This window comes from Macaca mulatta, chromosome 10 (genome assembly GCF_049350105.2).
Source record: "Macaca mulatta isolate MMU2019108-1 chromosome 10, T2T-MMU8v2.0, whole genome shotgun sequence".
NCBI classification, from domain to species: Eukaryota; Metazoa; Chordata; class Mammalia; order Primates; family Cercopithecidae; genus Macaca; species Macaca mulatta.
This window is the reverse complement of record NC_133415.1, coordinates 96,768,979-96,795,300: the sequence shown is the minus strand read 5'-3', so window position 1 is coordinate 96,795,300 and position 26,322 is coordinate 96,768,979. Positions and strand designations below refer to the sequence as shown.

Sequence of the window (26,322 nt, the reverse complement as noted above, 5' to 3'; positions counted from 1 at the left end):
AGAGGTGGTTTCTAAAGCAGATCTACCCGCGACATGCACAGAACTAGCCAGGCGAGGGCAGAAGCCAGTGGGAACAGCATTCACCAAAGCCTGGCAGCTGCAGGGAAGGGCCCATTCATGGAGTAGAAAGGTGGTGCAAGATAAGACAGAAAGGCAAGCAGGGCCTTATCACAAGGGAGCTTCAAGGGCCAGACTGGGGAGGTAAGACTAAAGCCCAGAACGTGAGCTGCACTTCAGAAACTGGCCTCTGGCTTCTGGGTGGAGAATGGGTTGCAGATGCTAAGATGGGGAAACAGGAGTCTGAGCAGGGCTTGGGCAGGGAAGAAACACTGGCTAACGCAATAAGTAAAACAGCGTGGCAGTCATTCAAAAATAGAAATTTATACTGATGGTTAGAATGAGAAGCAGGTTTGGAGCCAGAATAAAACCACGACAGCCCCAGCATGTTGTGTAGAATACGGCCTTGAGAGTCTCAGAGATGAGTGAAAATTGCCAAGGGCAAGGGATCACCCAGGAGTCAGAAAGGGGGTGACTCATGCAATTTGCAAACCCTAATTTCCTCTCCTTGGTCACACACTTCCTTCTGATTTCTTTCTTCTGATGATTCATTTAAAAAAAAAAATCTCCTTTTAAATTCACATCAGAAATGTTTGAGTACCTGGGCTCACCCTGCCCTAAGCTTTAACCCCTGCCCCTGAACCAGCAAAACCAACATAACCCCAGGTGGCTAAGAAGACACTGGCTGCCGAGAAACCAGAAGCCAGCCAAGGGGAAACGCGGGGTTTCAGGCTCTGCAATAGCTTCCAGAGGCCTCCATGGGCCCTCCTGTGCCCCAGGAGGGCTTTCAGCAGCGACTCACACACACAGATCCACAGCTCTCAGCCAGAACTCGTGCAGTTTCAGAATTTGTTTGAATTTCAGAAAAGTAATGAAGTGCAAATTCTGCAAATTATGCCATAGCTTCAGTGGAGCCTCAGGCAACACCTGCAATGGAACACATTCATATTTCTGCAGTGGAACATATGAATATTCACACAAGTGGGGTAAGTAAAGATGACAAAGAGCCTCGCGTCAGCTCAGGTCAGATTTTGGGGGCCAAATGAGTTTGCAGCATATAAAACAACTTCTGGTTGCAGGGCTTTTTGGATTGCAGATAAGGCAGTTTCAAGCTGAATCAAGCACCAGGACTCATGTGCTAGGAGACTGTCCCTTTGTATGCCCATTTGACACAGGAGGAAACTGAGGCTCAGAAAGTTAAAGGAAACTGTGCAAGGTCTCATAGCTATTAAGTGGCTGAACTGGGATCTAAACCCAGGTCTGATGTCTTTCCCTACACCCTCATGGATCCTCCCAGAGGCTGAAATGGCAGGCAGAGCGTTTAACGTGACAGGGAATGTGGACAGCACAGGGAGTGGGTCAAGGCCAGGTGCAACAGGAATGGGGCTGCCCAGGTGCCCAGAGAAACCACTGGCACTCCTCCTCAGCTGGCCCCTGCATGGTGTCTGTCCTGAGGCAGGTCCAGGATCCTTCAGCCACCCTCAAAGGTCCAGAGCTCCCCGCATCCTCTGCACCCAGGACGCATCCTTCATCCTTCTGCAGAGGTTTGCCGAGTGCCCCACTTCAAGCCAGGTCCTGTCCTGGGGGCTGGGACACAACGAGAAGCAAGGTAGACACAGTCCCAGCCCCTGCAGGCCTCAGAGTCCACCGCAGGAGGCAGGCAACAAGCAAGCAAACACACAAAGGTGGTCACATATTGCATTGTGCTAAGTGCTGTGCAGCAAACACAGGAAGTGCAGAGACAGAGGGTCTCTCTGTAGAGGCCGCAATTAAACTGAGGGAGCCCGGAAGGGAGAGGAGGAGGCTGTCAGGCAACAAGTCGTGGGTGGGAGCATGTAAGGCAGAGGGAGCAGCAACGCGAAGTCCCTGAGGTCCACAAGTAGAAGCTCTCACATGCAGGGGGAATAATGCGCAGGACACAGTAGGCAGAGGTGCGGGGCAAGGACGTGACATGGGGTCCTAGGGCCACCATAAGGCACTCAGATTTCATCCTAAATGGGAAGCCCTTGGAGAGTTCTTGCAGGGGAGTAACATGCATTAATTTATAGTTTAAAAGATGACTCAGCTAGCCACATGGAGGATGGATTCCATGAGGTTCCATTCCTTGAGTCTCAGCTTTCTCCTCTATAAAATGAATGCACGAGAAATCCTATGAAAAGCACAGCTCAGGAGTGTCTGGCATAGAGTTGACTTCCAGAAGATGGGAGGACAAAGACAGTCTTCTAACCTAGTCACAAACCAGGAGATCTCGGTCATCAGTCATCCATAGTCGCTCCCCTGCCCAAAACCCTTCTAAGGCTCCCCTCTGTCTTCAAAACAAAGATTCACCTCTATCTCTTGGTTCCAAGGTCCTGCTCGACCTGGTCCCTGCTGATTTCACCATCCTTCACCCTCCCACCATCTCCCATGGGGCCTCTACTCTTCCGCCAACTGAGCCACTTCTGGGGCATGCCAGGGCCCTTTGCCTAGAGATAAGTTCTTTATATTGACCTTGCCACCAGCCTGCCCTGCGTTCCTACAGACGTGGACGAACACCAACCCGGATCAGCCCAAGTAATGAGAGGCTCAAAGAGTGGCTGAGGGTGTGCGTGTGCATGTTGGAGCATGGGGGTTGGGAGTGGAAGGACTATGTTAAGAGACACCTCTGCCTGTGCATGAACGTGATGACAGATGGGTGCAATGGGCGCCACAAGAGACAGGAGGAAAGGGTCGGTCCTGTCTGAGCAGACAGAGGAGGCTTCTATGCAGTGGGTTTCAAATGATTTTCTGACTGAAGGTGATATATTAGTTTCCTAGGGCTGCTGTCACACATCACCATAAACGGGTGGCTTAAAACACAAAAATTATTCTCTTACAGTTCTGGAAAGTCAGAAGTCTAAAATCAACCTCACTGGGCTAAAACCAAGGTGTCATCAGGGCTGGTTGCTCTGGAGGTTCTAGGAGAAAATCTATTTCCTTGCCTTTTCCTGCATCTAGTGGCTGCTTGTATTGCTTAACTTGTGGTCCCTTCCTCCGTCTTCATAGCACGTCACCCCAGTCTCTCCTTCCATCCTCACATTACTTTCTCCTGACTCTGTACCCCCTCCTCACTTACAAGGACCATTGTGATTCTACAGGGCCCACCCGGACAACCCAAGATACTCTCCCCATCCCAAGATCCTTAATCACATCTGCAGAGCCCCTTTTGCCATTTAAAGCAACATACACAGGTTTCAAAGATTAGAACCTGGCTATACTTAAGGGTCATTATTCAACCACCCACAGTGAGTCCTGTGAGTAGTGTCTCAATCCGCCTATATGTCTGGAGAAGGCAGAGTGGGAAGCACCTGCTGTGGTAGACTTTACTACTGCTCTCCAATATCTGGCTCTCCTCTCCTTCCTGACACATAGGACACTACACCTCGGGCTCCCCTTGCCATTTATTGGAACCATGTGTCTAGTTTAGGCCAATGGGTTATGAGCAGAAACAACGTGGGTCTCCTTCTGGGTGGAAGTATAGAAAAGCAAACTTGAGATCTGCAGGCTCTCTCTAGAGGACCAGCAAGGTTCCAGATGGTCAAGACTTGGCCAACCTACAGCCCTGAGTGATCTGTGGAGCAGAGCCCAACCCTTCCTTCTCTGCTGACTGTCATGGAACATGTAATAAGAGCAAAAATAAGCCTTCCTTATAAGCAACTGAGATTCAGGGGGTTGTTACAGCATCAAAACCCTAACATGCTCAGTTAAGTTTAGGCCAGGTGCAGTGGCTCACACCTGTAATACCAGAGGTTTGGGGGGCCAGGGCGAGAAGATAGCTGAGATTAGGAGTTTGACACCAGCCTGGGCAACATAGCAAGGCCCCATCTCTTAAAATATATATATATATATGTATATATATTTTTTTAATTAGCCAGGCATGGTGGTATGCACCTGTAGTCCTCATCAGGAGGCTAAGATGGGAGGATTGCTTGAGCCCAGGAGTTTGATGCTACAGTGAGCTATTATGTCACTGCACTAGAGCCTGGGTGACAGAGCAAGACCCTTTCTCTAAAAAACACGTAAGTTGAACAGCAATTATCATGTGCTGATCATCTACCATGAGTCAGGCACTTTACCTACATTGCACGTAACCCTCATAATCACCACCCAAGCAAGGTTGGAATTCGCTACTTTTGTTTTGTTCTGAGACAGAGTTTTGCTCTTGTTGCCCAGGCTGGATTGCAATGGCATGACCTCAACTCACTGCAACCTCCACCTCCTGGGTTCGAGCAATTCTCCTGCCTCAGTCTCCCGAGTAGCTGGGATTACAGGTGTGCGCTAGCACACCCGGTTTTTTGTTGTTTTTTTTTTTTGTATTTTTAGTAGATTCGGGGTTTCACCATATTGGCCAGGCTGGTCTTGAACTCCCATCCTCAAGTGATCTGCCCACCTTGGCCTCCCAAAGTACTGGGATTACAAGCATGAGCCACTGCGCCCGGCCTATCTACTCTGTTTTAAAGGTAGAAAACTCAAATACAGAGAGGTGGAGGTGAAGGCTCTCTACCTAGGAAGTGGTGGAGTTGGGATTCAAACCCACAACAATGTGGCTCCAAAGCAAACTCTTAACTACCGCAAGGGTCGCTCCTGAAGGGGACCATAGGCTTCCGGACGCTTCTCTGGCCCCAGACAGCTATCGCCCTGAAGGTCAGCAGGGGCTTCTGGCCAGTGCAGGTGAATCCTGGGGCCAGAATCCTCAATGACTATGTGAGCCCATCCCTGGGGCCTGGAGCCCAGAAACAAACCCCCCTCACCCCAAAATCTGGCCTGAACCTCTTCTGATTGCTGGGCTGGTTCTTATTCATGCACTCATGCATCCATGCACTGAAAGAATATTTGCTGTGCATCTAATGGTGCCAGGCACTATTCTGGGCTCCTGAGAGACAGCAATGAACAAAGACCCCTGGAGTTTATGCTCTTGCACTGGAGACAGAAAACAGTACATAGTCAATAAGTGACTTTCATGGTCTACAGAAAGAAGAAAGAGTTGAGCAGGTCAGGGGTATTGGGAACGTCGAGATGGAGGGTATGCAAGTTTAAACAGAGCAGTCAAGGTGGGCCTTACTGAGGAAGTGATAGTGGAGCCATGACTGGAAGGAGGTGAGGGAGTGAGCCTAGCAGATGTGTTGGGGACAGCATTCCAGGGCCCAGCAACCTGTGTACAAGCCCTAAGATGGGAGCCACTGGCAGGTGTAACCTTGGTCAGCAAAGAGACCAGCAAAGACGGGCAGAGCAAGCAGGGGGAGGGGGAGGGGAGGCCAGAGAGGCAACTGGGGATGGAGTGTGCCCTACAGATGGCACTGAGATTACCCCTCCCCAGAGAGAGGAAGCCAGCACTTTTTCCACCGGCCTTATCTGATGCTGTGGTTGGGGAGCCAGCGAGGGCAGGCGTGAGGGCTGCATAGCTCGGCACATCCGAGGAACCTCAGCGGGGCCTCAGAGCAGCTGACATCCGCCTGGCCTGCGGCTTCTTCCTGTGGCTTCTGCAACTCAGGTTGCCCTGATGGCTGCTATTTTTGCTCCTGTTTGGGGTTCTGTGGTGGGCTCCTTGTGCGCATTGTTGAGTCTGCTCTGCTCAGAGCAAATGTGAGGGGTTAAACATTCCAAGTGTCTTTGGAAACATTACTATCCAGCAAGTGGGAAAGAGGGGGATGTTCGTTATACATGTCATCTCGTCAATCCTCGTGACCCTCCAAGCTCAGAGAGGCTAGGTGACTTGTCCAAGGTCACACAGCCAAATCAAACCACCGTTTGAAGATCCTACTCCAGTCCGTCTAGGTCTGAAGGCCCTTAATTTGCAGGGAGGTCTTTGCATTTACTGCCTAAATTAATACTCCTGTGCTGTCTGGCTTTGCAGCATGTGTGAGAATAAAGGTACATCGCCGTGGGTGATGTCCTCCCAGAGCATCACAGCACTGATGGGGTGGACAATGACTGAAGTGGGCACAGGGAAGGGGACCCTGGCTCAGATAGTTGCGGGTAGACAGCAGGGGAAATCAGAGAAGGCTTCGGGAAAGCCATGGACGTCGTGACCACCCCTGCAAGAATAAACAGGAGTCCGAGGGCTAAGAGACACATTCTGGACAAAGGGGTCTGAAAGCAAAATGAAGAGGCACAATAGCTTGGTCAGTGAGGAAGGGGATTTAGGAGGGAGCAGGACAGTGATTCTGCAGGAGGCAGACGCTAGCTTGTGGACTGCAAAAAGTGAGGTCAGACAGGTGCCCAGCTCCCCCAGGTGGGTATATTAAAGATATCAGAACGCATCCAGCTGATTATAAAAGACACCCAACCACAGGCTTTAAGCAGGGAGGGATGTGCGCATCAGGCGGTTCTCAGAGATCCCACTGGCTGCTGTGAGCAGAACAGACTAAGGGGGAAGGGTGGAGGCAGGGAGGCCTGGGAGGAGGCTCCTGCAGTCACCCAAGTGACAGGTAATAGTGAAGCAGGGAGACAACATTGCACCCTGAAGGTATAGCCAGCAGCACGTGCAGGCGGATTAGATGCAGGGCGTAAGGCAGACAGAGGGGTCAAAGATGATCCCACATTTGTGGCCTAAGCCGAGGAGTGGACAGTCATATATACAAAGTGGGCACAAAGTAGAAGAGGAATTTTGAAGTGGGGGGGGTGTGAATCAGGAGAAGGGCCATTGAGAGTAACTGTCTCCTTCCAGATGAGCCCCCTGGGGTGAGGACATGCAAATCAAAGCTGCCTTTCTACACCAATCCCCCCATGACTAGGTGGCAGCTGCTCCCATGGCCTCCATTCTCTTCACAGCAAGGAAGACCCAGGGAGGTTAAGTGAGCTGCCTCGAGCCTCACAACTAGAAGTCAAGAGAGCAACGGCTGAAAATCCAGGTCCACCCAATTCCTACTCCAGGCTCAGCTCAACACCCAACAGCAGGAGGTTCCCAAGGCCCTCCCTGGAAAATGGCTTCCCAGGCCCAGGAGAAGCTGGAGGATTCACTCCCCATCTCCCCATCTATGATATTTCCGGCCTCACTTTGCAACTGTCCAGATGTGTGAACATCTGCCAGGCCCCCTGGCTGGACAGAGATGGCAGCTCCTGGGCAGCCCTGGGCCTCCCAGTGGGTGGCACAGAGGCTGCCCCAGTAGGCCCCCAGCTGCCTCCACGGGAAACCTCGCCTCCACGCCCCTGCTCCCAATTTCATTAATTACCGGTTTGTTCCTGCACAACGCAGCAGGGGAGAGTCATCAGGGATGCCGCCGGCTGAGGAAAGGAAATTAATTTCAAACATGAAGCTCATCCTGCTCTGGAGGCTCCCACACACCCGATTTCCAACACAGTGGAAGACCAGGGGTTGAGGCCATCAGCCTGGATTCTTCTTCTGAGGGAATCAGAGGGCCAAAGGGGATGAAGAACTGGCCCAAGACCACACAGCAATTACTAATGGCAGGAAAAGCCCTGCAACTCAGGCCTCCCACTTCTGCACACCTTCATTCTTCCCATAAATATTCAGCAGGTGCCCACCGTGTTTGGGCCCCTGCGTGCCAGCAGACACCCTGGTTTCAGGCAAAGGCTCTCCAGGGCCTCTTCCCTCCCCAGGAGAACACGTTATTTACTGAGCACCAACAATGTGCTTTATATATTTTATCCCACTTAGTCCTCCTAACAATCTGTCATTTTATAGGCAAGGAAACTGACTCAGAGAGGTTGCTCTGCTGAGGTCACACAGCAAGCAAGGAACAGAGCCATGACTTCAAACAAGGTCTTAAACCTGGGTCAGCTTCTGTTCTCCAGGCAGGGAGCATGTGTGGGGGTGCAATTCTCAGCCACTCTCTCCCTTCCAAGACTCCCTTCCTTCCAGTACCTTCCTTCCCAGCCAGGGGCTCTCAGCAAACAGGTCGTCAGGTAGCAATCTGAACGCTGGCTTACTGGCTGGCTGTTTTCCCAGGGCGCCGCCAACACAGTGCTGATGAGTGGTATTCAGTAAGTTGTTCAGGAATTGTTAACACTAAAAGGATCGGTTGGTTCTGTTTCAAAATGGCCAGTCTCTGCCATAAACTCCTCTCCCAGTCAAGAACCCACGGAAGTGACCAGAAACACAAAGAATTCCTATCAGCCAGGGCTGTGAAACAGACGTGGCCCTCCCTTCAAGCTCCCCAGATTCCAGAGCCTCTGACTCTAAGCACAAGAAGCGATTTCCCTGGATCATACACACAGATGCACACAAACACATGCCCCTGTGAGTCACACCCTCCTCCTGAGCTGAGCTGACATCCTAGGTTATTAGCTCATTCATTCATGCCTCATTAATGAGGTCCTTCCACCTACCAGGCAGTGTTATGCAGTGTGTGAACACGTGCATGTGTGCATACATATACACATGAACACACGTAAATGCTTATACATACACACCATCATGACAACACAAGTAGGCATCAGTGTCCCCATTTTATGGATGAAGAGACTGAGACTTGGAAAGCTCAAGGAACTTGCCCTATGTCACAGATTGTATTCGTGGCCGAGCTGAGATTTGTAAGCAGTGCCTAACCCAGACCCCAGTTAGCTACTTTCTGGGGCCAGCTGGCTCCTCAGCCTTCCCTTGCAGACCTGGGCCCGCTGCCTCATGCAGGCTTTCAAAGCCACAGTGGAGGTGGAAACCATCCCAGGAGGCACAGAAGCTGGTGTTTCCTGGTCTCTCCCGGTTCACCCAGGATGTTCCAAATGACGGAAAGCGGACCTGAGCAGGAGGCTTCTGTTGCTGGGACGCACATGCTTGAAGCCGGATTTCACCAATGGCTGTGATAAATGAGAGCTCCAGAAGAGGTCGGGCCTCCTGGTCTGCTGGGTGCAGCGCCATCAACAGCAACAAGCCCCGCCCCCAACCCAGCCAACTCCCATCACCAAGATAGCCTCCCAGGCACAGCTGGGATGGCCATTCAAGTTAGGTTTCTGCATTTGAAATCTCTGCCACCTATTAAGGGCATGTGTGTCCCCTTAAGTCTGACTAGGTCCTTTTTCATTTGTTGCTGTCCTTTCTTCTACAAAAGTATGGTGCGTGGAGATCCCAACTGGTTATTTTTCAATGTCCTTCCTTAACAAAAGGAAAAGGTGGCATTCACCAAATTTGGGGAGGAATTTTTATTGATTCCCCAAACTCCAAAATCCAGTGGAAGAGGCAGCTCGGGCATTCCTGGTGACGTCCTCAGCTGCTTCTCACCCCTCTTGCCTTCTTGGAAGGCCCCTGTCACTCTTTAGCCCAGGTGTTTTCTGGGCTCCTCGCAAGCCATGGGCCATCCCCATCACTGCTCCCATTGTTTCCAGTCTGAATCAGCCAGACCCCCAACCCACACCTGGCCAGGCCCACTGTAGGGTGTGCTGAATGAATGAATGAATGAATGCTCCCGAGCAGCCTGGGCACCAAGGCCACAGCCTGACCCTGCTCTCCAGAGGCCAGCCCCAACCGCCTCCAGAATTCCTCTCCAAGGAGGAGCTGCCAACTGCAGGCCTCCTGGCCCCTCTAAAGCATCTTCATTCCAAAATGTGACAAGCACCAGTCCAGGTCCCTGCCTGCCCCCATCCAGACATCACCTGTCTTCAGCCCAGAGGGACGGCCTGACCGCCTCCACTTCACGGGGCGGCGGGCACCCGCTGCTTACCTTCTGCGGAACACACCTGCAATGCACCAGCGTCTTGCAAGTAGAAGGAGCCCGAGTCTCATTCCACAGAAGCCCAGGCAGCGAGAGAACGCGCCCGCGACAGCCTCTGTGCGAGTCTGCTGCATAATCAGCAGAGAAAGAGGAAAAAATGCCAGAAATAGCAAGCTTTATAAGCCCTCCTGACAACTCTTGGTCCTCTATTGGCTGGAGGCCCAGCACCCCCACCCCCCCCATCCCGTTCGTATAAGGTGAAATGGAAAAACCTGTTATTTAACCTCTTTTATCAAAATCCATCTCCTATTCCAATTTGGGCCTGTGTGTTCGGAGCTCCTGGTGGCGGTCTCCACGCCAGGTCTCGGGGAGCAGAAGGGGAGGCAGCCCCTAAATACAGCGCAGCTCCACGTCACTTGTGGCTTAAGAGCCTTCTCCACTCACACACACTGCCTTGGGAGGGGTGTTGCACTGGAAGAGCCTTCGGAAGGCAAACTGGCAGCACCTGTCAACGTGTGAAACTTGCATGCCCTTTCATTCAGCAATTAGACTTCTGAGCATCCATCCTGCAGAAATACCTGTAGTCAGTGCATGGATGCATGCCCAAGGATGTTGCTTGTTACAGAGAGAATTAGAGACAGCTAAATGTTGAAAGCCAGGGTCTGGTTGAATAAATTGAAATACATCCGATGGAACAAGGAAGGCGTGTAGGTACTGACTTGGAACTGGAGGAGAGAAAAAGTCAAGGACATGGTTCCATCTTTATAAAAACAATAATGGTATATATGTATGTGTTTGAACATGGACTATAAAAGATACCAGGCTGTTAATAGCGGTTACACTAGGGAGGAGGAGATATTTTCAGTTGCTGCTTTTTCTTTCTTGCTTCATTTTTTTTTCTTTACCACAAGCATGTATAACATTTGTAATTTAAAACAAAAAAAGAAGAACCGCCCCCCGCCCCCCCACCAACCCGTTCCCTTCCACTCTTCTGAAGCCATCAGGCCAAAGGCCAAGGTCACCCACCACAAGCCTTGATCGGGCTTGGAATAAAGCTGGCCCAAGGCACTAAGGATTAACCAGCAGTCTCTCATCAGCTTTCACACAAATGCTGTTAAACTAGGGCTCCATGAAGAAGGCAGACTTTGAAATAAGACAGAGCTGGGTTTGAATCCTAGCTCTGCCTGCTGGAATGGCTAACTTCCCTGAGCCTCAGTTTCTTCACCTGTAAAATGGGGCTAATAGTACCTATTAAGTGTCATGTACTGTGCCGAGTGATATTAAACTAATTTTAATTTTTTGGACATTTCAGAAGCAGCAAAGGCTGCTGAGGAGGCATCACAGAGCTGAGAGGATCCAGACTAAGCAGGAAGAGCTCTGGGGAATCATCCTATTCCTGAACACTTGTAACAATACTAAAGTAAGTGACAGAGAGAACGGCCTAGGAACAGCAAATTTCATGTGACAAAGGGGGCTAGTGCCCAGCGTGTCTGCAGGAGGAGGGAGGGGCTGGAAGGGGGATTACAAAAGGCTCCAGAAAGGAAAACATCTTGCTTCCCTGCCTCTGTACCTTTTTCATGCTGTTCCCTCTTCCTGGAATGCTCTTCCCCTGACTTGCACACAACGGACTGCTTCTCATCCTTCCAGCTCTGCTCAAAGATCTCCTTCCTCCCCACAGAGAGTTCCTCTCATCTCACCTGCACCGGAATCACTCTGTCCATAGCACACTCCTCCAGCCAATGGTTTCTGCTTATGTGTTTGACGGCTTTTGTTTCTGTGTTTATTGTTCTTCGCTAGGCTCGGAGCTTCTTGATGGTCATGATCGTCTCTCTTGCTCATCTCTGGGTCCTGGCTCCCAGCATGGGGCCTGACACATAGTGGGTGCTCACCAAATAGAAAGTGCACACAACTCATAGATCCAAGGCACATGGCCCTTGTCTCAAGGCAAAAGAGAGGTGCATTTTGCACTGTGATACAAAGATGGATGAAAATTTCAGACATACCAAAGATTTAGAAACACATACACACACAAAGCTGTAAGCGTGCAAAAACAAACTCCATGAATAGTTATTATAAGCTTAGGATGAGAAAGAACTTTCTAGGCTCAAATTTGTGTGGACAAGGATATTTATTGCATCGTTATTTATAAGAAGATGAAAATGACAATAAAGTCCATTGATACAGGATTGCATAAATAAATCACAGCTGTCCACAGAATGGAATACTATGCAGCCATGAAAATGATGGGCATTTGTTGATGTTGAAAGAAGCCATGTTGCTTGTTAAATGTTAAACTTGTTCATCAGAAACGAGATAAGTGAAAGGTATAATTGATTGTCACAAAGAAAACACAAAGGTAAAAATCCTTCAAGTACCATTTATGTATTCATTCACTTATTTATTCACTCAGAAAACTTTCTATTTGTTACCTTTGCCTCCTCCCTACTTCACATAGGTCATAATTCCAGAAGCTGGAGCAATGTGTGAACAGAACACTGCCCCTGTCCTCACAGGAAGCCCGGCTCACACACAGAGGTGAGTAACTATGATATAATTGAGACAGTGCTCACGGCTAAGGGTCTCAGGGTGGTCGCCTGGGCGAGGGCTTCATGAAAAAGGTGAGGTTTGGAGAAGGGGCAGAGTTTGAGTACATAGAGAAGGAACAAGGCATTTTAAAAGGCAGAAGCTGGGTGATACCAGACAAGCACAGAAAGCCCCTGCATTCTTCATCAAACGCTTACTGAACCCCACCATCTGTAGGAGAGAGAGTTTATAGGAGCTAAGCCGAGGCCCAGATTCTGGACTGGATTCTGCCACAAGTACTGGGAGGAGGCATTTGGAGCTGTGATCGTATCATCCACAGGTGTGCAGGTGAGAAGGCATCCTCCCAATCCTGACTTATACATCCCGAGAGCACCAGTCCCACAGAGAAGGCAGGGCTGGGGCAGGTGCACCTGCCTGGCAGGTTGGATAACGGAGGCTTAGCAAGGCAAATCCCAGGGTGTGAGACCGGATTCCAGGTGCAGTGCTCTTGGCTTTGCAATAAATCTTCAGCTGGAGGTATTTAATGCGGGTTGGAGGAGGGGGTCCCATCTCTATGGCCCCTCTGCTCAGCTCCTTCTGGGGTGGAGACAAGAAGGGCCTCTGCACCATGAAGAAACTCAGCATTTTTGTAGTTCTTTTTTAATTTTTCAGATTCTGAGGCAACGTGATGGTTATGGTTCAAAACAGAGATGACTCAGCTTCCTGTGGAGGAGCTGCAGCCTTTTGGAAATGATCTTTCAGTTTTAATGCTTCTCTCTTCTTATCCACGGAGGCAGCTTGTCCAGGCTGCTCATTTTCTTCTTTTCTTTTTTTTTTTTTAATTTATGTATTTATTTAATTAATTTATTTATTGAGACAGGGTCTCCCTCTATTGCCCAGGCTGCAGTGCAGTGGTGTGATCATAACTCATTACAGCCTTGAATTCCTGGGCTCAAGAGATCCTCCTGCTTCGGCCTCCCGAGTAGCTGGGACTACAGGCATGTGCCACGACACCCTGCTAATTTTTGTATTTTTTCTTTTTTTGTAAAAATAGGGTCTCACTATGTTGCCCAGGCTGGTCTCTAACTCCTGTCCTAAAGCAATCCTCCCGTCTTGGCCTCCTAAAGTGCTGGGATGACAGGCATGAGCCATGTTACTTGTTTCCTTGTTATTCAGCTCTTCCCAGGGTGAGGGGCAGGGACAATGACCGAGCTCTGTGGCCAGAATGCCTGGGTTTGAATTCTGGCTGTACCTTTAGATCTTGGCCAAACTTAGATCCTCTCTGAGCCTTTGTTTACTAATGTTAAGATGGGAATAACAGTTCCCTCCTGGTGGGGTTTTTGTGCAAAGCAGCTGTCATCGATGGAAAGTGCCTGGTCTGGTCCATAACCATCACTGTTAATAGCCAACAGCCACCATGCTGAGGTTCTACTGTGCTTTGATGATGTCATTTAATCCTCACACCTGCACAAAACAAGTTCCCATTTTACAGATGAGGAAGCTGAGCCTCACAGCAATGAGTTGACTTCCATCTTCTTATTCATGAGGGTCAGTGCACACAGCCCAGGCAAACTCACAATTGAATCATTATAAGCTTTGTCCTTTGATTTTCACTACAGCAGCAACCAAGCCCATCTCAGCCCCTTGCTGTCTTCTCCATTCACAAAATGGAGACAAACATTCTGAGATTGCTTAGATGTCCCAGCCAAGGTTTACCAAAAACAACTCTGTGAAGGACTCAGGAACCTTCCACCATATCACATCATTCCTTCCTCTGGGGCAAGGAGGAACCCACAGAGAGCTGAGCTCTTCCTGCGTGACATCCCAAGGAGAGGCCAGAAGCGAGTCAGAAAACCCCTTCAAGTCAATAGAAAACGCCAAAGCTGAGAGAGGGTGTGAGCTTACGCAAATAAAAAGAACAGGGCTTTAGGCCAGGTACAGTGGCTCGTGCCTGTAATCCCAACACTTTGGGAGACCGAGATGGGTGGATCACATGATGTCAGGAGTTCGAGACCAACCTGGCTAACACGGTGAAACCCCGTCTCTACTAAAAATACAAAAATTAGCCAGGTGTGGTGGCACGTGCCTGTAATCCCAGCTACTCAGGAGGCTGAAGCAGGAGCATCGCTTGATCCTGGGAGGCAGACGTTGCAGTGAGCCAAGATGGCACCATTGCACTCCAGCCTGGGAAACAAGAGCGAAATTCCATCTCAAAAAAAAAAAAAGAAAAAGAACAGGGCTTTAAAATCACCTATTATCCAAATGGCGACCCTGCACCATGATATCAACACTGGGACTCTCAAACCTTTGTCCTAGAACCAACTTTTTTTCTTAAATGCAGTGCAGGTGAACATAAGGTAACCTACAATGGCCCAAACCCAAGCTTCCACGCCCCCTTCCCTCACATCACCCTGAAGCATACGCTGACAGAGCAACCTTAATAGTAACTGACTAATTTTAAACCCTGTGATTACCAGGGTTGATTTCCACGGAACCTTCCTTTCCCAGCACCGAGAACCTCTCATGAGCGGTAATTGCCAAGTTCAATTTTAGCTCTGTCACACCCAACCATCAGTGCTAACTAAGGCGGCTGCTTCATCACCAGGTAAGCTGGTAATGAAGTCGGCTTCACAGCTGCATTTCACAATATTGTGATGCCCCCGTCAGCACCTGCTAAGTGCTGAGAAGCTGCAGGCTTCCATTAAACAAATCTCACCCAAGGGAAGTGACTAAAGCCGCTTTGCGCTTCTAAGGTGCCCTGTCTACATCCTCAGGCCCACTGGGATTTTGTGTTTGCTTAATCCCATGTGCCTCCTCTCTGCAAAGCACTGACCACCAATGCGCCACACCACACCCCTAGGGAGCCCTGATCACTGCCTCATCCTCTGCAGTCACCTCTCATTCCCGCTCCATCCCTGCGACTCTGGCTCAGCCTCTCACCCTTCTGGCCTGGATCCCCATAGCAGCCTCTTTTTAGCTCACCCTCCCCCATTTATTTTCCAGGCCAATCAGTAGAGTTTTCTTAGGGAAAAAAAAAAAAAAGTTGCCAGGTGCGATTGCTCACACCTGTAATCCCAGCAATTTGAGAGGCCGAGATGGGAGGATTGCTTAAGGTCAGGAATTCAAGACCAGCCTAGGCAACATATCGAGACCCATCTCTGAAAAACAGACCAAAAAAAAAAAAAACCTATCTGGGCATGGTGGCGCATGACTGTAATCCCAGCCTCTCAGGAGCCTCATGCAGTAGGATCACTTGAGCCCAGGAGTTCAAGGCTGCAGTGAACTATAATCACACCACTACACTTCAGTCTGGGTGACAGAGCAGGACACCATCTCTTCACAAAAAAAGTGACGTCCCACCATTTAAAATCCTTCAATGGCCCCCACTGCCCTCAAGGTAGAAAGTCTTTACATTGTGCTTTACATTGTGTTTCCTTTCCTTCCTTCCTTCCTTCCTTCCTTCCTTCCTTCCTTCCTTCCTTCCCTCCCTCCCTCCCTCCCTCCCTCCCTCCCTCCCTCCCTCCCTCCCTCCTTCCTTCCTTCCTTCCTTCCTTCCTTCCTTCCTTCCTTCCTTCCTTCCTTTTTCTGAGACAGAGTCTCACTCTGTCGCCCAGGCTGGAGTGCAGTGGCGCCATCTCAGCTCACTGCAAGCTCCGCCTCCCAGGTTCGCACCATTCTCCTGCCTCAGTTTTCTTTTAAGGTTCTTGATTGAGCTCTGCACCAAGCTCCTAGACGCAAGGCCCCATCCCTCAGTCACACTGTCCCAGGGACTTGTCTGCAGTACCGCAAGCCCCATACACCCCTGCACTGCACCATCCAGGTGAACAAGTCCCATGACTTCATTTTCCCTAAGGAAAAATGTCTCATACAGCGCATGACTCCCTGCCCTTAACTACAGAAGGAAACCTCTGCAGCATATCTGAGCATATCCCTGTGGTCACTCAGTAGCAGCACCGACTGAATCACAGAAGCACCCCATAAGACACTGTTGGGGTGTTTAGTAAGCATCTACTCTGTGCCAGGCACTGGTACTTTCTGTCACCTCTTTAATCCTTAGACAATCTAGCAAAACGAAATGAGTTGTTTTTCTTTTCAGGTGTGCCAACAGGCTCAGAGACATTAAGGAAGCTCTTGAAGTCACACAGCTTCTAAGCTGCAAGGTCGGTTTAAACTCATGTCTGACTATACGAACGGTCCACCAAATGAACCCTCGCTCATCTTCCAGCCCCACCACATGTATTCATTTGTGGGACTTACACACAATGCCACATTCCAGCCGCATTTTGTTAAAATGCCTCACTAGTCTTGGCATCCATCCTATTCTTAATCAGTTTCCATCCTCTACACATATACACCCTCCCCCCGGCTGGGTTCCGGCAGCAGGACTGTACTTTGAGTGCAGCAGAGAGTGCTTGGGCCGACTTTGTGCTAACTTCAGCTTTTGCCCAGAAATTGGCAGAAGCTAGACCAAGGTTTTATCCTTTCTACTTACTCAACTCCTCCAGTTCCAATATGATGAAATCTCTGTGCAAACCTTACCACAAATTAAGTAGATGCAATTATTATCCCCATTTTACAGAGGAGGAAGGTGAGGCACAGAGAGGTTAAGTAACTTACTAGCTGTGCACAGCTAGTAACTGTCACAGAGAGAATTGGAACTAAGGTCCTAGGACCTAACAGGCATGCCCACCACCACTATGCTACACTGTCCCTGAGGCACTCACTAATCTCCTCATTTTACAGATAAGGACACTGGGGCTCCAAGAGACAAGGGGGTTACCCAAGCTGGGGCTTTGGCATCCTGTCTGGATGGCTGTAGACGCAGGTAAAGCCAGCAACTCCAGGAAGCTCCACCCTCAACTCCCAGCTAAGGCAAGACCATGCTTCTAGAAGCGAGGGCACCTGTCCCACTCCTGCCAGAGCCGCACAAGGAGGCCATAAGGCAGAACACTAGGGCTGGAAAACTCCCTGGCCTTCACAGCCGCCTCAGACGCCCCTCCACCATGCCTGGACCCACTGTGCTGGGGGCAGGCATCACAGACCAGTCACCCCCTCAATGCAGGGAACGACCAATGCTCTTTGCCTGCCACGTGGTGGCTGGGCCTCCACTTCAGCTAAAGCCAGTGTGGAAATAAGTCCTGGGGCATGAAGATGCAGGTTCGGATCCCAGCTCTCTCAAATACTAGCTGTGAACCCTGGGTAAAGAGCTGAGGCTCTCTGTAAAGTGGGGTGTTAATGCCACCACCTCGTTGGCTGTCTGAAGACTGAAGGAGCTCACAGGCTCAGCGCCCTCCCTCTCAGAGTAGATTTGCTGCCATTTCAGTGCTCACCTCCAGCAGCATCCTCATAACTCCTAGTGCACCCATCAGGACATGGGGCGGGAGCCAGGACTGCTTCAACTTATCTCATTTGAGACATGCTTTCCGGGACAAGCATTTCATTATTAAGTAATAGTAAAATCTGAGGTTGAACGGAAACCCAAAGTCAGGCCTGAACTTCTCAGTCCTACCTCAGGCAGAAGGGGAGAACTAAGGGGTCCCGGTGGGTCATCCCACAGCAGGTGGAGTTGTGAGTGGGGCCCGCATCTGTGCCGGGCCCTTCTCCTGGCCATCACTGGGACAGGCTGCCAGTCCACGTGACGTATCCCAGTTGCCATGGTTTCTGCTTATTTCTGGGAAGAAAGTTCCATTGACATGGGTCCTGGTAAGAGGAGAGTTTGCGTCACTCCCCCGCATAGTCACTGGGGTCCCTGCATTGTCCACAAGCAGTAGACTGAAGGTGCTGACATTCACAGCCCTCAAAGCTTCCTCTTCACTTAACCCAGGGAGGGTGGGAGCTGGCCCTATTTCCAGATGAGAAAACTGAGGCTCAGGACTGGGCAGCTACTTGCACGGTTTTATGGAGACATTGGCGAGAAGCAGGGACCCACATTCCTGACTCCTCCCATTTTTCCAACCTGTGCTGCTTCATTTATGATCATTATTCTGGCCCCCAGTGATGCTGGGCCTTTTCCAAAACCACAGCCCCTGATCTGCCTTGAGAGAAGCTATTGAAGGCTCCAGGAACATCAACAGCTGCTTACGGGACTGGGCAGGCAGCTCCCCAGGGTGACTCGGTGCTCCAGTTGCCCCCAGGATGGCCCTCCCAGCCTTGCATATGGACATAGAGGCTGGCTTAGGGTTGGAGACCTGGGGTGTGGCTGGGGAGGGTCCCCAAGTTATTCCTCTGTGCACCCTCCCTACGGGCCTCCCCAACATCTGATCACCTCATTCTCAATCCACGGTTCAAAGACCACCAGCCAGCAGGACTGAGTCCAAACCCCCTCACTTCCCTCACACACCAGTCCTCCCGAATCCTCCGCAACTGACCCTTCCTTGCTTCATCCTCCCCCTTCCTCAAGCTGAACCCTGTCCCCACAACACCCTTCCCAACGCACCAATCTCTCCTGGGTCTCCTATCCCAGCCCACAAAACCCAGGAGCTGCCCGTGGCTACCTTACTCCTGAGACTGCACCGCACGGGAATGCTCAGGGGACCTCTGCAAACCAGAAGTTCCCTTCTTAGCCCAAGGTTGCCAACACTTAAAAGAAACTGGCACTTTCTTAGGGTGGTCAAGTGTGCCGGGCCCCTCCTTCCACAGGGCCTTTGCACGTGCTCTTCCCTGTCTGGAATGCTTCCCCCGTACCCATCATCTAGCAACTCCTAGTCTTCCCACAGTCCCCGCAATGCTCTCCATTGCCTGGTCTCCCGGCCCCGTGTGGCTCTCCTTCATCACACCTGTTCTGCTTTCGTTATGTGTCATCATGTGATTATTCACTGGCTAGACTAGAGGCCACATGCCCACTGCACGAGGCCTGTCTTGTTCACCCCAGAGTCCCTGCCACAGTGCCTGGTACACAGCAGGGGCTCGATGAATGTCTGCTTTCTGAAGAGTGGGAGCAGCTATGTAGATTACAAAGATGACCACTAATCATAATCATTGCTTCCTGTCCTGCATGCATGCCTTCGGCACTGTGAGGTTGCCACTCCTCTTATCGTTCTCTCTTTATGCTTTGAATGTGGACTTGGCCATACACTTGTATTTGACAAATGGGACAACAGCAAATGTGACACAAGCAGAGGCTTGAAAAGCACCAGGACACTGGGGTTTGCTCTTTCTTGCTGCACCAAGGAGCCTGGGAGCCTCAGGTGCACATGCCCGAGCTAGCCTGCTGGAGGACAGGAGATCACGCAGGGAGCTGAGCCAACAACCGGCCAGCCCCCAGCCAGCAGCAGGCAAACTGCCAGCCATGCGAGGGAGGCTGTCCTAGATGACCCAACTCCCAGGCCACTGGCCAACAGACCACGATGCAGGGAGAGCCTGTAGAGACAACCGGCCTAGCCAGGAAGCCTTGCAGCCAACCCACAGAATCATGAGCTTAATGAAATGGTTGTTGTTTTAAGCCATTAATTCTGGTGGCTTACTGTGCAGCAATACACAACCGATACAGGACCTAATAGAAGAGCATTTGCCCTGATACGCTCACAGCCAAAGAACATGTGTCTGGTCTACTCAACATCAAGTTGAAAACAACAAAGCCTCTTGGGGGCTGGGAGGCAGCTGGGATCAGGGAAGTTCAGACCCTGAGTTTGAGCCTGCTGGCCTATAACATTGGCTTGAGCTGGGACAAGGTGGGCACTCACCTCTGTTGGTAGGTCTGCCTGTCTCCACCAGCGGGAATGACATACGCCATGCCAAGCCTTCTCGGGTCAATGGTCTGAGTCTAAATGAGGACCACATGAAAGGGTCTCCAAAAGGAAGCTAAAGACCCCTGTGCACGCAAGAATATGTGGTGCAGAATAAAGAGCATGACTTCAGAGCTAGACGGATTCATGTTCATGATCCATTCTGCTTCTTATTTTATTTTATTTTATTTATTTTTTTGAGATGGAGTTTCACTCCTGTTGCCCAGGCTGGAGTGAAATGGTGTGATCTTGGCTCACTGCAACCTCCACCTCCCGGGTTCAAGCAATTCTCCTGTCTCAGTCTCCCGAGTAGCTGGGATTACAGGCATGCACCTCCATGCCCAGCTAATTTTTTGTCTTTTTAGTAAAGACGGGGTTTCACCATGTTGGTCAGGCTGGTCCTGAACTCCTGACCTCAGGTGATCCACCCGCCTCGGCCCCCCAAAGTGCTGGGATTACAGGCATGAGCCACCACACCCGGAGTTTCACTTTTATTGCCCAGGCTGGAGTACAGTGGTACGATCTTGGCTCACTGCAACCTCCGCCTCCTGGGTTCAAGCGATTCTCTTGCCTCAGCCTCCTGAATAGCTAGGATTACAGGTGCTCGCCGCCACACCCAGCTAATTTTTTGTATTTTTGTATTTTTAGTAGAGACGGGGTTTCACCATGTTGGCCAGGCAGGTCTCGAACTCCTGACCTCAGATGATTCACCCACCTCAGCCTCCCAAAGTGCTGGGATTACAGGCAGATCCACTCTGCTTCTTACAGGCTGTGTGACCTTGGGCAAGTGTCTCTGAGCTTCAGGTATCCCATTTGTGGCATGGTAATAGTAATACATAACTTGCAGGGGTATTGTAGGGGTTAAATAAGATAGTATACAAAAGATAGCACAATGCTTGGCACATAGTTAAGTATTCAATAAACAGTAAATAAGATAGCACAATGCTTGGCACATAGTTAAGTATTCAATAAACAGTAGTTCCTCCTCGTCCCCACCCCCACTCTGCTGGTACCTTTCATTCGACCATCTTATCCCCACATCACCGCTTAGCACTAACAGTTTCCATGTTTGCTATCAGCATCTCGTGCCAGGTTCCAGGCTGTGACTGTCACTTATATAACATCCTATGCAAGAGAGGCTTACAGGGAAGATGCCGGAGAAAGAGTTGGATGTTCCCAGCTTTGACTGGGAGAGAAAACTCAGGCCACAGAGGTGGAGAACAGAGCGAAGAAGACTGAAGATAATTCAGAACCAAATCCTCCCCGCAAGGTCCTGACGCACCCAAGCTCAGTCTGTCTTCATCTGGGATAATGAGTTGTGCTCCTTCCTCCACTCACCCCCAAGGCACCAGTGCACAGAACGGGGCTGGCTGCATGGGAAGGGGAGAGAAAGAAGGCTCACTACAGTGGCCAGACACCCAGCTGTCACCAAGATTCCTGGACAGAGCATGACTCCAGGGATGCTGCTGGCAGCTTGGCCTGGCCTCTACCCCACAAAACACTTACAGCAAAAATAGATTACCTTTGCCCGGAGTAGCCCAAATGTCCAAAAAATGATCTATAGCAAGGGTGTAGGATGGACTCCAGCCACCCCAACACACACACACACACACACACACACACACACACACACACACACGAAGCCTGAATATCCAGGGAGGGCGGACAATGTGGAGAAGCAGGCTCAGAGTTGGGTTGGGAAGGGGGTCCCAGGGCAGAGGGTATGACACTGCACCATCGCGCCTGCCCCAAAGCCCTCCATGGCTCCCCAGTACAGCATCCAAACCCCAGAGCCTGGCACTGAGTGTCCTCCTAGCCCCTCTATACGAGCTTCTGCCTATCCAGTCAGGTCTGCAGTAATTCCCAAGGCCGCCAGCTCCCCTCCCCTTTCCACACACCCTCTCCCTATGTGGTGTGGTCCCTTAGGAAGAGAAAGTATGTTTCTGGCAAGCAGGTTTGGGTTCCAATCCCACTGTGACCCCGGCCCAGTGCCCTTACCTCTCGAACCTCAGCTCCTCACCTGCACAGTGGAGGTGGCTTTCTAAATAGGATTGTTGTGAATATTAAATAAATAATGTAAGTGAAATACCCATCCTATGATGGATACTAAATAAATGCCTCTGCCCTTCCCCATTCCTCTACGTTCTCCTCCTACTCTTGGAGGTCTCGCCTAAAGGTTCCCTCTGCCAGGAAGCCCTCCCTGAACACTGCAGGCCTCAGGGGTTCTCTCTCTCTCTCTCAATCTCTCTCTCTCCCCCACCGCCCCGCCCCCCGCCTTGACCTTGGGCTCTGAAATAAGAGCTGCCTCTTCCTGTGCAAACCCTCCCCCAATCCCCACCCTCAGCCTCCATCACAGCCTGAGGACCAGGACAAAGGACCAACCACAACCATCACCTTGTGAGCCTGCAGCACATGCAGCTCCCAGAGAGGAGAAGCGGCCACCCCAGGGGACACAGCAGAGTCCACACTGGAGCCCGAGTCCTGCCTCCCAGTCCACCCTCCTCAAGGCCATCCTCGGGCAAAGATACTGTGACTGGATGACCACGAGTTCCACCCAGAACCCCTCTTTCAGGCTGTGCACCCACTCCCCAGGGGCTGAGTGCTGATGCCCACAGCTGCCCACAGCTGCTCCTGTGGGGGTCAACATGGTCCCCTTTGCTCCAGGTGAGTGTGATCCCCAACATTACCCAGGTAGAAGCTTCTCACCCTTCCGGTTTGAGCTCTAACCTCTAGTGACCACACTTGATCACTAGAATTCTGTTTCTCTTTGGTGCCTCAGGGTCTGCATTAGTCAATTACAGCCTTTGCCTCTACTTCCTTCTTGAAGGGACTTTGCCCCGGCCACCAGACAGCTAGGAAAGGTTCCCCAAAAGCACTCCTGGGGAAGGTGTCAGAAAGAGAGGTGGATGAGATTTGTCCAGGCCCCTGTAGGATACGTGGAGGGGAGCAAGGCCCACTGATGTCTCTGCTTAGAGGAAGAAGCTGCTGACCTGCCCTCAGTCAGAAATGGCAGGGAGGGCATCAACCCCTCTCCAACCCCTTGTCTTTAGCCCACCCCAGGGTGTGAGCCCCCAATCCTGGTGTGAGCCCCTCAAAGCCCCTCTGAGGGGATGTCCATGACCTTTGCAAAACTAAATGCAATAACCAAGTCCTATGTGCAGAGAAGACCCCAGAGTCAGCCCCGAAGGCTGCAATAATCCAGGCGTGTGTTTGGACAGGAGGCACCCTGCAAAGCTCCGTCAACTCTGCCTGTTGCCTGAGGAGGGAAGCGGTTCACCTTTTGCTAATCGTCCTAATTCATTTTTTATTACTAACTTTCCTGTTTTTTATTTGCTGTCTGATTGAAGATATTACCAAAGGCATTTAAACAGCATCAGACCGTACCACAATGGCAAACATAACTCTTTTTATTGAAATCTGCATTAATATACATATAAGTCCCCAATCACAAAGACCTCAGGGTCCACATGCTAGACCTAAATGAAGGCAGATTTGGCAAGAGGTATACACACAATGGAAGGGTTTTTAAAAGGTAATAAGCTGCGCCAGGAGAGCAGGATAAAATGGGCACTTTCTCATGCTTCTGGGGAGTGGGGGTGACCCTTTTGGAAAATGACAGGTCAGCATGAATCAGGTGCCATAAAAATGCTCACTCTTTTTTGACCCAGAAATTTTACTTCCTGAGTCTTCTTTGATACCCCGCTCTCCACCATACCCCAGATCCAACTCATCCCCAAACTGCATACATCTTCCCTCCTGTTACCTCCCACACCCTTCTCTTCATTTCCACTCCATCACCACAGTCCAAGCCAGAGTGGACCAACAGAACTTTCTGCAGGGATAGAAATGTCTGTATCTGCACTGCCCAATAGGGGCTAAAACACCCATATGTGGCTAGTGAGTACTCCAAATATAGCTAGTGTGAATGAACTAAATTTTGTTTTATTTTCCCGTATTTTAAATGAAAAGAGCCACACGTGGCTACTGGCTACCTCATTGGATAGCGTGGCTGCAAGCCATCATCAATTCTCCCTTGAACCACAGGTACCACCTCCCAACTATTCTCCTGCCTCCACTCTTGCCCCATCCAATATTTCCGCCCACAGAACTACTACAAAGATTCTAAAATGCAGCACACCTCCATGACTCCCACTGCTCCCAAGTCAAAGTCCAAGCGCCCAGACATGGCCTCCGAAGCCCATGTCTCCTGGCAACACTGGGCAGCCCAGCCCCAGGGAGCCTACAGTGACACAGATGCTGGATGAGAAGGGCAATAGCACAGGGGAGGACAGCAGTGATGGCCTCCAGGAGGGGGTGGGAGTTGAGCAGAAATTTAACAGACGTGCGTGTTTAGCCAGGCGTGGTGGCACATGCCTGTAGTCCCAGCTACTTGGGAGGCTGAGGTGGGAGGATCACTTGAGCCCAGGAGTTGGAGACCAGCCTGAGCAACATGGTGAGACCCCTCATCAAAAAATTTAAAAATTAGTCAGGTGTAGTGGCCCGTGCCTGTAGTCCCAGCTACTCAGGAGGCTGAGGCAGGAAGATTGCTTGAGCCTAGGAGGTTGAGGCTGCAGTGGGCCATGTTTGTACCACTGCAATCCAGCCTGGGTAATAGAGCAAACCTCTGTCTTTTAAAGAAAAAAAAAAAAAAAAGATGTGTGTGTAGGAGTTTGCCTGGTGGGTGGGAAACACTAAAACCAGAGGCCTGGCAGTCAGAGTCACTCTGAAGGCTCCACCCATGAGCAAACAATAGAGATCCCCACACTTGCAAAGCTGATATTCTAGTGAATGGGACAGAGGAGGAAGGAGAGAAGGGCATAAACAATAAACATCAGGAATAGGTAGAAAGAAAGCGATGGGTAAGGGGCTTCCAGTGGACTGTGGTAGGGCAGTGCAGTTTGCAAGCCTTGAGTATTAAGAAGGCAAAGTGTCAAACACTGCCCTTGAATCTGCACCGTGAGATCATAACAGGTGATTTCCCTCATTTCCTAAACTTTTTGGCAGGTAACACAATGTTCATAATTTACAGTTTAATTTTTTTTTTTTAAAGAGGAGTGATAACTTTAGGAGAGAAGCCACCAAAAAGTCCTGTTTGCTCAACAGAAACATCCCCACAGGCTGAACAGAGATTTTATTATCTCTGAAGGCCAGGCCAACTGTGCCCCAGATACCCCAGCCCAAGCAACTGGGAGTGACGCCTCCCTCCTGACAAAGGCAAGGTCATCATTCCCAGGGAGATGGGAAGGGGACAAAATGGGCTGCATCTGCCAGCCCTTGCCCCAAAGGGTCAAGCATTGATTAAAAGCCAGGAAGACAAGGATTTCAAACATCATCTCTCTTGAGTCATATCTCAACTTTCCTCCTTGGGCTCAGCTGAAGATGGTCCTGGCATGTTTCTACAATAAGAATTCTAAAATTCGCATGGATTGACACCTGCAGGGCCCAAACACTGTGTCCCTCACATGTATGTGTTTAATCCTCCTGGCAACAACATATAAACAGGGTAAGTGAGGCCCAGAGAGGGTGAGTGGATTATTCTTAGAAACACAGCCTGGGCTATGTTACGGTGGTCATCTCTGAAAAATATAACCTGCCTCATTCACTTGTTCAATCTTTCAACAACTTTTTACTGAGCACCTACTATAGATCAGACACCATGGGGATGCAATGGTAAACAAAATAAGCATGAGCCTATTGCTTCTTAAAGTTTATTATACTGAAGGGGGAGCAACCAAATAATTTCACAGATATATGATGCCACAAAGAAAAATGCTCAGAGGCAGCCAGGCGCGGTGGCTCACGCCTGGAATCCCAGCACTTTGGGAGGCCGAGGCGGGTGGATCACGAGGTCAGGAGATTGAGACCATCCCGGCCAAAATGGTGAAACACCACCTCTACTAAAAATATAAAAATTAGCCGGGCATGGTGGTGGGTGCCTGTAATCCCAGCTACTCGGGAGGCTGAGGTAGGAGAATCGCTTGAACCTGGGAGGTGGAGGTTACAGTCAGCTGAGCTCACACCACTGCACTCCAACCTGGGTGACAGAGCGAGACTCCATCTCAAAAAAATTAATTAATCAATTAAAAATTAAAAAATAAAAATGCTCAGAGGCTATGGCAGAGAAAAGGCGAGATAACTGCACAGATGAGCAAGTCAGACTCTGGAAAGACGAGGATGAAGCTGAGGCTGGGCAGGAGCCAACCATGTGAAGAATGAGGGCAAGAACATTCCAGGCAAAGGGAAGAGCATGTGCAAAGCCCCCAAGTGCAAAAGAACACAGCGGGTCTGAGAGATAGCAAGAAGGCCAGGTGACTGGAATGGAGTCATTGAGGGGGACTGACTCTGACTTTGCTCATCACCATGTTCCCAGCATGAAGCCTGGTGCCTAGAAC

General features: G+C 50.4%; 1 protein-coding gene across 5 annotated transcripts in view; it reads right to left on the bottom strand.

Annotated features, from left to right (window-relative positions):
• The window catches only part of TOX2 (TOX high mobility group box family member 2), a 157,131-nt gene that overhangs the window by 116,310 nt on the left and 14,499 nt on the right, over positions 1-26,322 (bottom strand). For 2 of the 5 annotated variants that reach the window (XM_015148956.3, XM_028828434.2), the window contains exon 1: positions 9,693-9,834. The exons of the other annotated variants lie outside the window; for them this stretch is intronic. The gene's annotated coding sequence lies outside the window, so the exon portion shown is untranslated. Of the gene's footprint in view, positions 1-9,692; positions 9,835-26,322 lie in introns of those variants that run through there. 5 annotated transcript variants of the gene reach the window in all.